The sequence below is a fragment of the Zingiber officinale genome, chromosome 8A, assembly GCF_018446385.1.
Source record: "Zingiber officinale cultivar Zhangliang chromosome 8A, Zo_v1.1, whole genome shotgun sequence".
Classification (NCBI taxonomy): Eukaryota; Viridiplantae; Streptophyta; class Magnoliopsida; order Zingiberales; family Zingiberaceae; genus Zingiber; species Zingiber officinale.
The window spans coordinates 76,380,896-76,398,743 of record NC_056000.1 but is presented as its reverse complement, the minus strand read 5'-3'; the positions used below and the strand labels follow the sequence as shown (position 1 = coordinate 76,398,743).

Here is a 17,848-nt window from a genome sequence, read left to right as displayed (position 1 = left end):
TAAACCCGATAAGTTGGGAAATGGTATCACTTATAGTGTGTGTTGTTGATTATAGAAGGAAACTGTGTCCTAGAGATACTAGGTTGATAATGTCCTCAAGAGGAGCTCATAAAGATTGTCATGTTAAACCCTGCAGGTGGACTTAGTCCGACATGACGATAAGGTTGAGTGATACTACTCTTGGACTTAGATATTAATTAAATGAGTTGTCAGTAACTCACTTAATTAGTGGACATTCGATATCTTAAACACAGGGAGACTAACACACTCATAATAAGAAGGAGCCCAAAAATGTAATTTGGGATTGGTGCGGTACTTCAATGATAGTTCTCTAGTGGAATGAATTATCATTGATAAAATTAAGTTGTGTGTTCGGGGCGAATACGGGATGCTTAATTTTATCGGGAGACCAAAACCAATTTCTCCTCTTGGTCCCTATCGTATCCTCTTATTTATAGAGTTCTATACCCACCTATACCCACCTTCTATACCCACCCAATAGGGGCCGGCCAAGCTAGCTTGGGAACCAAGCTAGGGACGGCCTAGGTATATTATTGGGTGGCCGGCCCTAGCTTGAACCCAAGCTAGTAGGGCCGGCCAAAATAAATTAAAAAAGAAATTTAATTTTAATTTTTATTATAATGTGGAAGATATAATTTAAAGAGAATTAGAATTAAAATATCTCTCTTGTAAAAGATTTACAAAAGATTAAAGAAAGAGATTAGATCTCTTTCCTTATTTGTAGATTGGAGAGATGTTTTATTTTCTCTTTAAAATTATTCACATGTTAATAAAATTAAAATTATAGATATTTCCTTTTATTAACCATCAAGAGATTTTAAAGAGAAATTTTATTTTTTAAAATTTCCGGAAACAAATTAGGAAGTTTTAATTGTTGATTAAAACTTGTCCTCTTTTGTTTTCCAATGATATGGCCGGCCACTTGAAATTGATTTGGGAAATTTTATTTTATTTCTCTCAATTAAATCAAGTCAAGGAAATTAAGGAAAATTTATTGTAATTAAATTTCCTAATTTGCCTAGGCCAAGGAATATAAAAGAAGGGGTGAGGGTGCCTTCATGAAAAAAAAACCTCTATTATTTTCTCTCCCTCTTTTGTTCCTTGGTGTGGCCGGCCATCCTCTCCCTCTCTTCCTCTTGTGGTGGCCGAACCTCTCTCCCTTCCTTGGAGCTCTTGTGGTGGCCGGATACTACTCGAAGAAGAAGAAGAAGAAGGAGAGAAAGCTAGCATCTCTTGGAGCTTGGTTAGTATTTTGAATTTCTTCCTTGGTGAAGCTTCCTCTTTGTTGGCCGGACCTAGCTAGGAGGAGAAGAAGGTGATTGGTGGTTTCTCGTATCGGAAGATCGTTGCCCACACAACGTCCGAGGTTAGAAGAGGAATACGGTAGAAGATCAAGAGGTTTTTCTACAAGGTATAACTAGTAATTTTTATTTCCGCATCATGCTAGTTATTTATGGAAATAATATCAAATACAAGAGGCTTACGTTCTAGTATTTCGAATATGTTTTTTCGATGTTGTGTTCTTTTGTTTTCTTTCTTTTCCTTGTGATTTGATTGTTCTCTTTGGTTAACCTAAAGTTATTTTAGGAAATTAAATATTAGCTTTCTATTAAAGGTTTTGTCTAGTCGGTGGTGGTTGCTCCCATATCCAAGAAGGCCATGTGCCTCGCCACGTCAGTACTGGGAACCTTTTATGGAAATTAGTATTTAATGGAATTAATAACTTAAGGAGACTTGGGTCGAACGTGTTAAGTTCCGCAGGAGATCCAAGTCAAAACCTAAAAGAACAAATAGATTAAGTTTTGGATCAAACGTGTTAAGTTCCGCATGCGATCCAAAATTTAATTTAAAAGAACACATGGTAGCTAGGAAAAGGTTCAGACCTTTGTACAAAATTTTTGTACAGTGGAACCTCTAGGTTTTCCGAGTAGCAACCAACAATTGGTATCAGAGCTAGGGTTTTGCCTCTGTGTATTTGGTATTTAGTTTAATTATGCACATGTCATACATAATTTAGGCAGGATAATAGTAGGATGTGCTAACTTTGTGGATGCAGGATCCAACTATTATGGCTTTTAGTTAATTATGTGTGTGATTGGACCCTTGGACATGTCAAGGGCAATTCATATGTGTGTGCATGATTGTATTAAAATACAGCAGGAGCTGTATTTAGTTTTATTAGGATTTTATTTTGATCTAGATACATGTACATTCCTTTTATGGAATATAGGATCAAAATGTAAAATTCTATTTATGTCATGGATCGAATCTTGCAAAGCGTGGAACCTTCTAAGGACCGAGGCGCAGTGGAACTAGGAGCAAGATGGATGCGACAGCTAGACCCGGCGGTAGCCAACAGCTTGGGATGACAACACACGGAGGACAATTTAGAGATAAAAGCCATAATAGTTGAAAATTAAATTTTCTATTTATTGCTTTTATATTGTCGTGTGCATGTTAGTTTACAAGTTTAGTAGGCTAGCATAGTTAAAATTCCTCATTTATAAATAACTAAGTGGGAGGGATTTTTAAATAAATCCCATGGTCTCCATTCTTGGTTTGTAAGTGATGCAAACAAGCTTGCGCGTTGGCTCGAGTGCCTTCCTCCATAACGGATGAGCTTGTTTGTGGATCACTAGAGCAGACTTCCATTTTGGATGACTATAGGAAATTAATTAGGCGTGTGATCTTCCCCAGCGGAAGGGGCATAATCTTATTAATGGACTTAGTGTCAAGTAATGGTATACACTTAGACACATCTAATAGTATCCTCCCCACGGAGTCACTATTATTATTTGTGTGACAAATAATACCAACTATTAATTTTATTTATCAAAAGTTAGGTTGACAAGATAATAAAATTAATGGGTTAAAACCCTTCTTTACAAATGTTGAATTTGTATCGTCCACACTAACGTGACATACAAAATTCACGGTGTGATGAGGTGTTGGTTAATTTAAAATAGTATTGTTTGAGGAATCAATATTATTCTAAATTTAGAGTTCGACCAAAAGTTATTTGTGATTCTTAGGATGACTTTCAACCCACTGTCCATCATACTTCAACAAAATAGACTTCCTGGACCTAATTACATAGATTGGAAAAGGAACACGGACATTGTTACTTTGAAAAGCTATAAATTTGTCTGTAACCTTGTCCTGATGCACCCATTGGTGAATCTACCCAAGAGGAGATTGAATATCATAAGAGATGAGTAAAGGCGGATGAGATGGCGCGGTGTTACATTTTGGCTTCAATGTCAAATGTATTGCAACATCGACATCAAGATTTACCACGACTTATGATATTATGAACAATCTCAAGGAGCTCTTTGGTCATCGAGGATAGGGCTTCTAGACAAGAAGCTATGAGAAAGATAATGATGGCCACCATGCAAGAGGGTACTCCTGTGAGGGATCATATCCTAAAGATGATGGCTTATCCAGAGATACGGATCCTTGGAGGAGAAATTGATGGGAAACCCGGATCAATATGATCCTCCAAGCGCTACCTAGAAGTTTTGAGCGGTTCCGTTTGAACTATAATATGAATAAAAGGATTTATTCATTAGGGGAACTACTTACACAAGCAGCAGAAGGATTATTTCGTCACAATTCTCAAATTCACTTTCTTGAAAATGGTTCTACTTCTAAACCAAAGGAAAGAAGAAGAAGAAACAAGTTGGCTCGAAAGAAAGTGAATAAATCTCAGTGTACAGGATTAAAGTTGGAGTGAAGAAGCAGAAGGGCAAGTGCTTCATCTGAGAGCAGTCAGGGAAGGCGGATTGTCCTCGTAGGAACCAAAACAAAGGTATATCTCATGCTCGGTTGTTGAAACATGTTTAGCGGTGTTATCTACCGACACCTGGTGTGTAGAGCCATGATCATGTCTGCAATTCCTTGGAGGTTCCAGGAAACCGACGACTATCTGAAGGAGATTATCGTCTACATGGGCAATGCTACTAAGGTGGCAGCTGTTGCAGTGGGAGACGTCTACTTGTCTTTTAGTAGAAATAAAAATTTGGTTTTAAGAAATTGTCTTTATGTACCCAGTTTTAGAAAGAATTTAATTTCAGTTTCTAAACTGTTTATAGATGGATATTCAGTTTCTTTCAGTAACGATGTAGTTATTAAAAGAAATAAAGTGATTATCTGTTCTGGTGCATTAGTTGGCAATTTGTATATTTTAAATCCAATTTCTTCCACAAAGCAAAACATGAAAATTTATAACTCATCTTCTAATTCTAATAAGAGAAAAGAACCTTCAGAAATGAACCAAGCATATCTTTGGCATCTAAGACTTGGTCATATTAATTTAAGTAGGATTCAGAGGCTTATAGCCGATGGACTTTTGAGTTCATTAGAGTTGGAAAATTTTCCAACTTGTGAATCTTGCTTAGAAGGTAAAATGACCAAGAGGTCGTTCAAGGCCAAGGGGTATAGAGCCAAAGAAGTGTTAGAGTTGGTTCACTCTGATTTGTGTGGTCCTATGTCTGTCCAGGCAAGAGGAGGTTTTGAATATTTTGTCTCTTTCATGAGCGATTATTCAAGATATGGATACATTTACCTAATGCCGCAAGTCCGAGTGCTTTGACAAGTTCAAAGAATACAAGGTGGATGTGGAGAAGCGATTAGGTAAAAGTATCAAGACACTACGATCTGATCGTGGTGGCGAATACCTCTTAAGAGAGTTTAGGAATTACTTATCGGAGGTCGGGATTCAATCCCAATTGTCGGCACCCCAGCAGAATGGTGTGGCAGAGCGAAGGAATAGGACTCTTATGGAAATGGTTAGATCGATGATGAGTTATTCAGAATTACCAAATTCGTTTTGGGATATGCTCGGAAACAGCAATATCGTTCTAAACTTAGTACCTTCTAAATCAGTTTCTTCTACTCCCATAGAATTGTGGAATGGCGAAAACCCGGTCTAAGACATATTCGGATTTGGGGTAGTCCGGCACATGTCTTGAAACGAGATCTTGATAAGTTAGAATCTCGTCAGAAGTTCGCGTGTTTGTAGGATATCCCAAAGGAACGAAGGTGGTTTATTTATAGTCCTAAAGACCGGAAGGTCATTGTTAGCACCAATGCCCGGTTTTAGAAGAAGACTATATAATGGATCACAAGCCCGATAGTAAAGTTGTTTTAGAAGAACTTAGAGGACATGTCTACTTCAGTACCAATACAAGATGAAGTACTACAAGAGACCTGCAACACGTGTCACACATGATACACAACCACAGACGATGCCTCGTCGTAGTGGGAGGGTTGTGAGCGACTGAAAGATTCATGTTTTTGGGAGAGTCTTGGACTTGATCACAGGTAAACATGAACCTGATCCCGATCATATAATGAAGCACTCCAAGATATAGATCGACATCTTGGCAAAAGGCAATGAATTACGAAATAGAGTCCATGTACTCTAATAAGGTTTGGGAGCTTGTAGAACCACGATGGTGTAAAAGCCGTTGGATGCAAGTGGATCTACAAAGGAAAAGAGGGACGGACGGGAAGGTAGAAACCTTCAAAGCTAGGCTTGTTGCAAAGGGTACACTCAAAAGAGGAATCGATTATGAGGAGACCTTTTCACCGGTAGCCATGCTTAAGTCTATCCGGATACTCTTATCCATTGCTGCTCATATGGATTATGAGATTTGGCAAATGGATGTCAAGACAGCTTTCCTTAATGGAAGTCTTGAAGAGAACATCCATATGAAGCAACCAGAAGGGTTCATTGAAAAAGGCAAAGAGCATCTAGTGTGCAAGCTCAATCGGTCCATTTATGGACTGAAGCAAGCTTCAAGGTCTTGGAACATCCGGTTTAATGAAGTAATCCAGTCATATGGATTTATTCAGTGTCTGGATGAGTCTTGTGTATTTAAGAAGTGTAACGGAAATGTGGTGGTATTTCTTGTACTATACGTAGATGATATTTTGTTAATTGACAATAATGCCAAGGTATTATCGGACGTAAGGGTATGGTTGTCCAAACAATTTGATATGAAGGACTTAGGAGATTGTGCACACATTCTTGGGATCAAAGTTATAAGGGATCGCAAGAAAAGAATATTGTGTCTGTCCCAAGCTTCATATATAGATACAATCCTTGCTCGTTTTAGCATGCAGGATTCCAAGAAAGGCTTCTTACCTTTTAGGCATGGAGTAGCTCTATCTAAAGAGATGTCTCCGAAGACATCAAAGGAGATAGAGGACATGAAAGCAGTTCCTTATGCTTCGGCTGTAGGAAGCCTAATGTATGCAATGCTATGTACGAGACCTGATATCTGTTTTGCCGTGGGCATGGTTAGCAGATATCAGAGTAAACTTGTACAAGGACATTGGATTGCGGTAAAGCATATATTAAAGTACCTGAGAAGGACTAGAGATTATATGCTAGTTTACCAAGCAGACGATTTGCTCCCTGTGGGTTACACGGATTCAGATTTCTAATCAGATAGGGACAACAGTAAGTCTACATCAGGCTATGTGTTTACTTTGGGAGGTGGAGCCATTGCATGGAGGAGTGTTAAGCAGAAATGCGTTTCGGACTCAACCATGGAAGCTGAGTATGTAGCAGCTTCTGAGGCGGCTAAAGAAGCAGTATGGCTCAGGAACTTTCTAATGGACTTAGATGTGATTCCTGGTTTGCCCAAAATCATCACAATTTATTGTGATAATAGCGGTGCAGTTGCAAACTCGAAGGAACCACGAGCCCATAAGGCAAGTAAACATATAGAGCGCAAGTACCACCTGATACGAGATATCGTGAAGCGAGGAGAAGTTGTCATCGCCAAGATTGCATCAGCAGATAACCTGGCAGATCCTTTCACTAAGGCCCTTCCGGCAAAAGCTTTCGATCGGCATGTGGAGGGAATGAGAATCAGATGTATGGCAGAAGATATGGCAGCTTAGTCATTAGTATAAGTGGGAGATTGTTGGAATGTATACTGAAAGCCTAAGCTTTTGTAAACATTTATTTTGAATAAAGAATCACATTTGGTCAAATTATCTACATTTGTTTGTAGTTGTTCAATTAATTTATATTGTAGATAACATAGTATGTGGTGTCACATACAGAAGATGATGTTATCAGTACCTTATAAATTATAAACAGTAGCTCACGACCAAAATGGAAAGGAACAAACCATTGGAAGGTCGTAGTGTAATTAGGAATTAGTTTATCTTAACTATATAATTACACTAGTACACTTAGAGTGTATTGAGTAGGACCATTTGAGGTCGTTTCTTTTATACTGACTTTATAAAGGAACAAAGACCTCAGTTATTATGGAAGTGTGTGCTCTTAATCCTAATATAATAACAAGCACATATATTTGATATTTATTTCTTTAATTTATCAATGGGTGAGATTTAGTTCGTTGAATCAATAAACCCGATAAGTTGGGAAATGGTATCACTTATAGTGTGTGTTGTTGATTATAGAAGGAAACTGTGTCCTAGAGATACTAGGTTGATAATGTCCTCAAGAGGAGCTCATAAAGATTGTCATGTTAAACCCTGCAGGTGGACTTAGTCCGACATGACAATAAGGTTGAGTGGTACTACTCTTGGACTTAGATATTAATTAAATGAGTTGTCAGTAACTCACTTAATTAGTGGACATTCGATATCTTAAACACAGGGAGACTAACACACTCATAATAAGAAGGAGCCCAAAAATATAATTTGGGATTGGTGCGGTAGTTCAATGATAGTTCTCTAGTGGAATGAATTATCATTGATAAAATTAAGTTGTGTGTTCGGGGCGAACACGGGATGCTTAATTTTATCGGGAGACCAAAACCAATTTCTCCTCTTGGTCCCTATCGTATCCTCTTATTTATAGAGTTCTATACCCACCTATACCCACCTTCTAAACCCACCCAATAGGGGCCGGCCAAGCTAGCTTGGGAACCAAGCTAGGGCCGGCCTAGGTATATTATTGGGTGTAGCTTGAACCCAAGCTAGTAGGGCCGGCCAAAATAAATTAAAAAAGAAATTTAATTTTAATTTTTATTATAATGTGGAAGATATAATTTAAAGAGAATTAGAATTAAAATATCTCTCTTGTAAAAGATTTACAAAAGATTAAAGAAAGAGATTAGATCTCTTTCCTTATTTGTAGATTGGAGAGATATTTTATTTTCTCTTTAAAATTATTCACATGTTAATAAAATTAAAATTATAGATATTTCCTTTTATTAACCATCAAAAGATTTTAAAGAGAAATTTTATTTTTTAAAATTTCCGGAAACAAATTAGGAAGTTTTAATTGTTGATTAAAACTTGTCCTCTTTTGTTTTCCAATGATATGGCCGGCCACTTGAAATTGATTTGGGAAATTTTATTTTATTTCTCTCAATTAAATCAAGTCAAGGAAATTAAGGAAAATTTATTGTAATTAAATTTCCTAATTTGCCTAGGCCAAGGAATATAAAAGAATGGGTGAGGGTGCCTTCATGAAAAAAAAACCTCTATTATTTTCTCTCCCTCTTTTGTTCCTTGGTGTGGCCGGCCATCCTCTCCCTCTCTTCCTCTTGTGGTGGCCGAACCTCTCTCCCTTCCTTGGAGCTCTTGTGGTGGCCGGATACTACTCGGAGAAGAAGAAGAAGGAGAGAAAGCTAGCATCTCTTGGAGCTTGGTTAGTATTTTGATTTTCTTCCTTGGTGAAGCTTCCTCTTTGTTGGCCGAACCTAGCTAGGAGGAGAAGAAGGTGATTGGTGGTTTCTCGTATCGAAAGATCGTTGCCCACACAACGTCCGAGATTAGAAGAGGAATACGGTAGAAGATCAAGAGGTTTTTCTACAAGGTATAACTAGTAATTTTTATTTCCGCATCATGCTAGTTATTTATGGAAATAATATCAAATACAAGAGGCTTACGTTCTAGTATTTCGAATATGTTTTTTCGATGTTGTGTTCTTTTGTTTTCTTTCTTTTCCTTGTGATTTGATTGTTCTCTTTGGTTAACCTAAAGTTATTTTAGGAAATTAAATATTAGCTTTCTATTAAAGGTTTTGTCTAGTCGGTGGTGGTTGCTCCCATATCCAAGAAGGCCATGTGCCTCGCCACGTCAGTACTGGGAACCTTTTATGGAAATTAATATTTAATGGAATTAATAACTTAAGGAGACTTGGGTCGAACGTGTTAAGTTCCGCAGGAGATCCAAGTCAAAACCTAAAAGAACAAATAGATTAAGTTTTGGATCAAACGTGTTAAGTTCCGCAGGCGATCCAAAATTTAATTTAAAAGAACACATGGTAGCTAGGAAAAGGTTCAGACCTTTGTACAAAATTTTGTACAGTGGAACCTCTAGGTTTTCCGAGTAGCAACCAACAGTATCAAGTAATGATATATACTTAGACGCATTTAATAGTATCCTCCCCATCTGAGTCATTACTATTATTTGTGTAGCCGAAGATGAACCAACTATTAATTTTATTTGTCATAAAGTTAGGTTGACAAGATAATAAAATTAATGGGTAAAACCTCCTTTTACAAATGTTTGAATTAGTATACGTCCACACTATTGTGACATACGAAATTTACAATGTTTTGAGGTGTTGATGAATTTAAATTATATTGTTTGAGGAATCAATATTATTTTAAATTCTAAAGTTTTGACCAAATATTTTATTTTGTGATTCTCAGGATTTCAAAATGACTTTCAATCCTCTTGCCGTTATTTTAAAAGAAAACAAACTTACTGGTCCAAATTATATTGATTGGAAATGAAACTTGGACATCGTCTTAACTGCTGAAGAATACAAGTTCGTACTTCTAGAGGTCTGTCCTAGCGTGCTTGATAAAGATTCTAGTGAAGAGGAGATAGAGAGACATAAGAAATTAGTCAAGGCAGATGAGATGGCACAGTGTTACATTTTGACTTCTATGTCAAATGTGCTGCAACATCGACATCAGACCCTACCCACTGCTTATGACATGATGCTCAATCTCAAGGAACTCTTCGGACACCAAAATCGGGCTGCCAGGCAGGAGGCCATGAGAAACTTAATGACGACCACCATGACTGAGGGGACACCCGTGAGGGATCATATCCTCAAGATGATGGCTCATTTGAATGAGATGGAAGTCCTTGGAGCTAAAATTGATGGGGAAACTCAGGTCAATATCATTCTCCAAACGCTGCCCAAAAGTTTTAAGTAGTTCCACCTGAATTACAACATAAACAAAAGGGTTTATTCGTTGGCGGAACTTCTGACAGAACTCCAAGCGGCAGAAGGAATATTTCGTCAAAGTTCTCAAGTTCACATTACTGAAAACGTTTCTACCTCTAAGTCGAAAGGCGAAAAGAAGAAGAAGAAGAAACAAGTTGGTTCGGTAAAGAAAGTGATTCGACCTCAAGGGACTAGGCCGCTGGCAGGTGTGAAGAAGTCGAAAGGCAAGTGCTTCTCATGCAAGCAATTTGGACATTGGAAGGTGGACTATCCTCGCAAAAAGGAGAACAATAAAGGTATATCTTATTCATTAGTCGTTGAAACATGTTTAGCGGTGTTATCTATTGGTACCTGATGTGTAGATACGGGAGCCACTGATCATGTTTGTAATTCATTGCAGGGGTTCCAGGAAACTCGACGACTACATGAAGGGGAGATCACCGTCTACATGGGCAATACTATGAGAGTGGCGGTTGTTGCAGTGGGAGGTGTTTATTTATCTTTTGATAGGAATAAAACTTTGATTTTAAAAAATTGTCTTTACGTACCATGTTTTAGAAAGAATTTGATTTTAGTTTCTAAATTATTTATGGATGGATATTCTGTTTCTTTTGATGACAAAGTGGTTGTCAAGAAAAATAGGGTGGTTATCTATTCTGGTGTGTTGGTTGGTAATTTGTATACTCTTAATCCAATAACTCTCACGATGCAACAAATGGAAATTAATAACACATCTTCTAATTCTAATAAGAGAAAGCAACCTTCAGAAATGAACCAAACATATCTTTGTCATCTAAGGTTAGGTCATATTGACTTGAGTAGGATTCAAAAGTTAATAGTCGATGGACCTTTGAGTTCATTGGTAGTGGAAAACTTTCTGACCTACGAGTCTTGCTTGGAAGGAAAAATGACCAAAAGGCCTTTTAAGGCAAAGGGGTATAGAGCCAAAGAAGTGTTGGAATTGGTTCATTCTGATTTGTGTGGGCCTATGACTATCCAGGCAAGAGGTGGTTTTGAATATTTTGTCTCTTTTATTGACGACTATTCGAGATATGAGTACATTTACTTGATGCGCCATAAGTCTGAGTGCTTTGATAAGTTCAAAGAGTACAAGGTTGATGTGGAGAAACGTCATGGTAAAAGTATCAAGACACTACGGTCTGATCATGGTGGAGAGTACCTCTTAGGAGAGTTTAGGAGTTACTTATCAGAGGCCAGGATTCAATCCCAATTATCTACACCTGGAACACCCCAATAGAATGGTGTGGCAGAACGAAGGAATATGACTCTTATGGAAATGGTTAGATCAATGATGAGTTACTCAGAATTACCAAATTCATTTTGGGGATATGCTCTGGAAACGGCGGCGTACATTCTGAACTTGGTACCTTCTAAGTCAGTACCCTCTACTCCCACAGAATTATGAAATGGGCGTAAGCCTAGTTTGAAACACATTCGGATTTAGGGTAGTCCAGCACATGTGCTGAAGGGAGACGCTGATATGTTGGAATCACGTACAAAAGTTCCCTTGCTCGTGGGATATCCTAGAGGAACGAAAGGTGGTTTATTTTATAGTCTTAAAGATCAGAAGGCCATTGGTAGCACCAATGTCTGAATTTTAGAAGAGGACTATGTAATGAACCACAAGCCCATGAGTAAAATTGTTCTTGAGGAAATAAGAGAGGACACTTCTACTTTAGTACCAATGGTACAAGATGAGATATCACAAGTAACTGCAACACGTGTCACAAATGATGCACAATTACAGGTAGTGCCTCGTCGTAGTGGGAGGGTTGTTAAACAACCTGAAAGATTCATGTTTTTGGAAGAGTCTTCGAACTTGATCCTTGATGAACATGAAGCTGATCCCTGGACATATGATGAAGTACTCCAAGATAAAAATGCAGCATCTTGGCAAAGTGCAATGAACTCTAAAATATAATCTATGCATTCTAATCAGGTCTGGGAGCTTGTAGAACCATCAAATAGTGTAAAAGCCATTGGATATAAATGGGTCTACAAAAGGAAAAGAGGAACATACGGGAAGGTGGAAACCTTTAAAGCGAGGCTTGTTGCGAAGGGGTATACTCAGAAAGAGAGAATCAATTATGAGGAAACTTTTTTGTCGATAGTCATGCTTAAGTCTATCTGGATTCTTTTATCTATTGTTGCTCATATGGATTATGAAGTTTGACAAATGGATGTTAAGACATCTTTCCTTAACGGAAGTCTTGAAGAAAACATCTATATGAAGCAACTAGAGGGATTCATTGCGAAGGGCAAAGAGCATCTTGTATGCAAGCTCAATCGGTCCATTTATGGACTGAAGCAAGCTTCGAGATCTTGGAACATCCAGTTTGATGAAGTGATCCAGTCTCATGGATTCATTCAGTGTCCCGATGAGTCTTATGTATACAAAAAAAAGTGACGAAAACGTGGTGATATTTCTTGTACTATACGTAGATGACATTTTGCTCATTGGCAACAATGTCAAAGTGTTGTTAGACGTAAGGGTATGGATGCCCAAGCAGTTTGATATGAAGGAATTGGGAGAATGTGGACATATTCTTGGGATCAAAGTAATAAGGAATCGCAAGAAAAGGATGTTGTGCTTATCTTAAGCTTCATACATCGATATTATCCTAACTCGTTTTAGCATACAAAACTCCAAGAAAGGATTTCTACCTTTTAGCCATAGAGTACCTTTATCTAAAAAGATGTGTCATAAGATACCAAAGGAGATAGAGGAGATGAAAACAGTTCCTTATGTTTCGGCTGTAGGAAGCCTAATGTATGTGATGCTATGTACGAGACTGGATACCTATTTTGTTGTGGGCATGGTTAGCAGATATCAAAGTAACCCAGGACTGGGACATTGGACTGCCGTAAAGCATATATTAAAGTACCTGAAAAGGACTAGAGATTATATGTTGGTTTACAAGGCAGATGATTTGCTCCCTGTGGGTTGCACAGATTCGAACTTCCAATCAGATAGGGACAGCAGTAAATCAACCTCGGGGTATGTGTTTACTTTGGGAGGTGGAGTCATAGCATGGAGGAGTGTTAAGTAGAAATGTGTTTCAGACTCCACCATGGAAGCTGAGTATGTGGCAGTCTCTGAGGCAGCCAAAGAAGCTGTATGGCTAAGAAACTTCTTGATAGACTTAGATGTGATTCCTGGTTTGCTCAAAGTTATCACAATTTATTGTGACAACAGTGGTGCAGTAGCAAACTCGAAAGAACCACGAGCCCATAAGGCAAGTAAACATATTGAGCGCAAGTACCACCTGATACGAGACATCGTAAAACGAGGGGAGGTTGTTGTCGCCAAGATTACATCAGCAAATAACCTAGCAGATCCTTTTACTAAGGCCCTTTCAGCGAGAGCTTTTGATAGGCATGTTGAGGGGATGAGAATCAGATGTATGGCAGCATTTATGGCAGCATAGTCTTTTAGTATAAGTGGGAGATTATTGGGATGTATACTATAAGCCTAGCTTTTGTATGAACATCTGTTTTGAAATATTTTGAAATGAAAATCATTTTGGTTAAATGTCTGTATTTTATATGTATATATATGTCAATGTAGTTGTCCATTTAATTTATATTGTAGATAACATGGTGTGTGGTGTCACACAGAAGATCATGTTATCGGTTCCTTATAAATTATAAATAGTAGCTCACAACCAAGATGGATTGGGACAAACCATTGGAACAGTTGTAGTGTAATTTGATATTAGTCTGTCTTGGCTATAAAATTACACTAGTACACTATGTGTGTATTGAGCAGGACCGTTTGAGGTTGTTCGATTTGTACTGACTACATAAAAGAATAAAACCTCTGTTATTATAGATGTGCATCCTCTTAATCCCTATATAATAACAAACGCGTATACTTAGTATTTATTTCTTTAACTTATCATAGGGTGAGATTTATTCATTAAATCAATAGGTCCGATGAGTTAGGAGATAGTATTATTTATATAGTGTGTTGTTGATTACAGAAGGAATCTGTTTCCTAATTATTTAGGTTGATGATGTCCCCTTGAGGAGCTTATAAAGATTATCATGTAAATCCTGCAGGTAGACTTAGTCCGGCATGATAATAAAATTGAGTGGTACTACTCTTGAAATCATATGTTAATTAATTGAGTTGCCAGTAACTCAATTAATTAACGGACATACAATATCTTAAACATGGGAAGATTAACGCACTCATGATAAGAAGGAGCGCATATTGTAATATGAGATTGGTGCGGTAGTTCAATAATAACCCTTTAGTGGTATGAGTTATTATTGATGGACTTGGGTTGGGTGTTCGGGCCGAACACAAGAAGCTCAAGCCCATCAGGAGGCCTAAACCAATTCCTCCTTTAGGTCCCTGTTACAACCTCTATATAAAGTCTCGCATCCAACCATCCATAACTTGGTTTGGTTTAACTTGGTTTGGTTTAACTTGGCTTGGTTTAACTTGGTTATAAAAAGGGAGATTTTTTCTAAACAGAATTCTGTTATTTTTTTTCTTTGTAACCGACGGTGTAAAATACAGCACCCAAATAATATCTAAATAATAAGGTTATTGGACAAATAATCTTATTGGATTTTTCGGGAATTTTTAGGAATTTTCTGGGATTTAATTGGAGCTTTTATGATGTATTTAGGGGGGATACATTCATGGGCTTGGTAAAAGCCTGTTTGGAACACCATTTTAGTGGGAGTTGATTAAAGAACTCACTTATGGTTTAATAAAGTAAACCCTAAGTTTATTAAACCTAGGTATCCTATTTCCTCCACCGATCCTTTATTTCCCCTAAACGCGCCGATCCTCCTCCTCCCCTCTCATCTTCACGCTGCCGTGACCAGCTCCTCCTCACTCGATCGCCGCCGGTGAAGTCCTCAGCCGGCAACGTGCTAGCGACCTTGAAGCTGCAGCACCGTCTCCTGATCTTGCCGACGCCGAACCCTTTCCACCCGATTCCCTTCCTCTTCTCCTCCGCCCCTCTTGCTGTGATCGCCTCTTCATCTTGTCTTCGTCGCCGACCAAAAGAGCAGCTGTCCATTTCGGGAGTCGGCTTGTCACGCCATCGATTCACCGCCGGCTATGGGAGATTTGGTGATGACGAGGTTGTGCACTCAATCAAATCCCTTACTCCTCTATTATTCTTACTGTCATCATTTGATCCGTTCACCACCGGTGCTTCTTGTTGCTTGCCCTAGTCGGATTTCCTCCGCAAGTTGCCATTTCCGACCACGAGCCTGCATCATCCGCTGGCCACTGCTTTGGGGCATTTATTGCCAAGGCTAGGGCAGGGCTCGACCTCACTGTCATGAGCAGCCTCAAGCTCTGGTTTCTTTCCCTAGCCGACGATGCCTGTTCGAGGGAGGTTAGGACAGCAACACTGATGGCCAGGTGAGAGGCATTGTTGCATTTTCCTTTCGCTGATTTCTTGTGTGTTGTTGCCTTTTTGGGTGGTGCCGAGTGAAATTGGTCTTCATTGCCGCCTTTGCTCATGATCACAGCAGTAGCATTCATCCGAGAGGAGTTTATGGAATTGGATTAATTCTTGAAGGTAATTAGTTAAACTTGGCAGTAGATTTGGACATTGATCTTTATGTAGTGTTGATTGGGGGTAGATGTTTGGTAGGCAGTGGCTTCGCTTGGTTTCGCTCTTCACATCGCCGATGGTTTGTGGCTGACTCCGTCTGATCCGTATCAATTTCTGGCTGCCGAAGAAGAAGAGGTAAGAGGATTGGAATGGGAAAATTATTAGATTGTTTGGATGGTTTTTCTTTATCTAGTTAGTTGGATGCTTAATTGTTGCTAACCCGTAGAAGTATGTGGATGGATGTGTTAATTGTAGATTAGTTGATACATGATGGATTTTTATTTATGGAATAGAAATTGATTCAAGTGTATTGGATTTATGATGTTTAGCTTGATAGTTGATTAGAAGTTGTGGATTCAGTTGTGATGTGTTGATTAAATAGCATTGGATTGATTAATGGATGAATTTGGTGAGTATTTGGGTAGACCGTTGTTAATTGGATTTGGACCGATTTGAATATTGTAGTTTGTTGTTCATGTGTGGTTGATGGAGTTTGATTTCAGATTTCTTGTGGTGGTTGGGCGGCTAATTTAAGTTTATTGTGAGATAGGATTGATTCATTTGTGTGTTTGGAGATTGGTTTGTAGTCTTGTGATGGATTGATTGATTTTGGTTGATGGTGTGGGGTGGATATAGTTATGTATCCATTTCTGATTTAGATTTTAATTTGTGGTGTCCTGATTAACGAATAATTAGTTGTGTTGATTGGATTGTCAGATGTGGTAGTTAGAAATGGATTATGCGGAGAATTATGCATGTTCGATTCATGATGTTTAGTTGTCGATGGAATTAAATTTGACTGGATTAGTTGGATGGGTTGATTATGCTTTCTTGGATTAAATGGAAGTATGTGAATAAAGAGGTTGAATCGGTTTAGGTTTGTTGATAGTTGATACATTGATTATAGATCCTTAGTTTTGTCTCGTATCCTGTATTTGTAGGATCCGAGTTGGATGTGATCTTCTGGAGTTGTTGAAGACGGTTGACACGCACTACGTATAAAGGCGGGTACTTCTTGCTTTATCTCTTTAGCACATTGATCTTAGTGCATGAGCTATATGTTTAGTTGGCTACTATGTTTATCTTGACTCCACTCTTATTTTTCCTGCGCTTGATACTTCCACTCAATCTTTGAGCTACTCGTTTATGTATCTATACAGTCTCTTGTTGCTATTCATGATATTTAGCAGATACTATAGTACTAGGTATTGGATACCAGATACCAGACATTAGATAGTAGGTATTGGATATATGGACACCTGATACCATGTTTACCTGCTTTGATTTCTGTTTATTTACACACCTTGCTGAGCATGCTGGCTTCATGTAGCATACCTGTTTCTGTTTATATATATATGATGACTGCTGCATTTTCGCATCATGTCATTGCATGCATAGCCGACGACTTTGGCTCCCTTGTGGTTGAGACGGTCGTTGGCCTGGGCCGCACGCTCGGCCGCTCATGGGTAGTGGTGGCTGGAGTTGCGGCAGCAGGGACCCCGTCGCAGACGTAGCTATTCAGCTACTATGCACCTGTCCATCCGGTCACTCGAGAGTAGTGGCGGCCTTTGGGTGGTACAGTTTGTCATCGATCCGGCCTCTCGACCATACAGGGGTCGTGGTGCAGAGAGGTGGGCGGGGTGACCATCCGTACATACGCTGTTGTTATTATATCTGCTGGTTGTTTACTTATGTTGTTGTTGCTTATCTATGATGCTGTTGCTAGATTATACTGTTGTTGTTTATTTATGCTGTTATGCTTACATAGGTTGAGATTTATACCTGTGATATGGGTTTAAACACTGGCCTACTTACTGTTGACATGTATATACCTCACATGATACCATGTAGTTATGAGCAGTACTGTAGCAGGACTTTGCTACACTTTACCTTCTACCACTAGCCTAGGATATGGTTTCAGGTATGGACACTTATTATGATATCACTGTAGTATCTGCTATTTCCATACGAGACTGTATACCTTTGTATCTCTAGTTTGTTTTACTAAACTCATGCACTATCTGTCTATTACCCGCTTAGT

General features: G+C 38.6%; 1 long non-coding RNA gene across 1 annotated transcript; it reads left to right on the top strand.

The window, feature by feature from the left end:
* Window positions 1–15,035: 15,035 nt before the first annotated feature.
* LOC122012012 lies at window positions 15,036–15,863 on the top strand. Its single transcript, XR_006120083.1, has 4 exons — window positions 15,036–15,325; window positions 15,419–15,611; window positions 15,722–15,771; window positions 15,847–15,863. It is a non-coding gene; the product is annotated as an uncharacterized LOC122012012 (long non-coding RNA).
* Window positions 15,864–17,848: the final 1,985 nt, after the last annotated feature.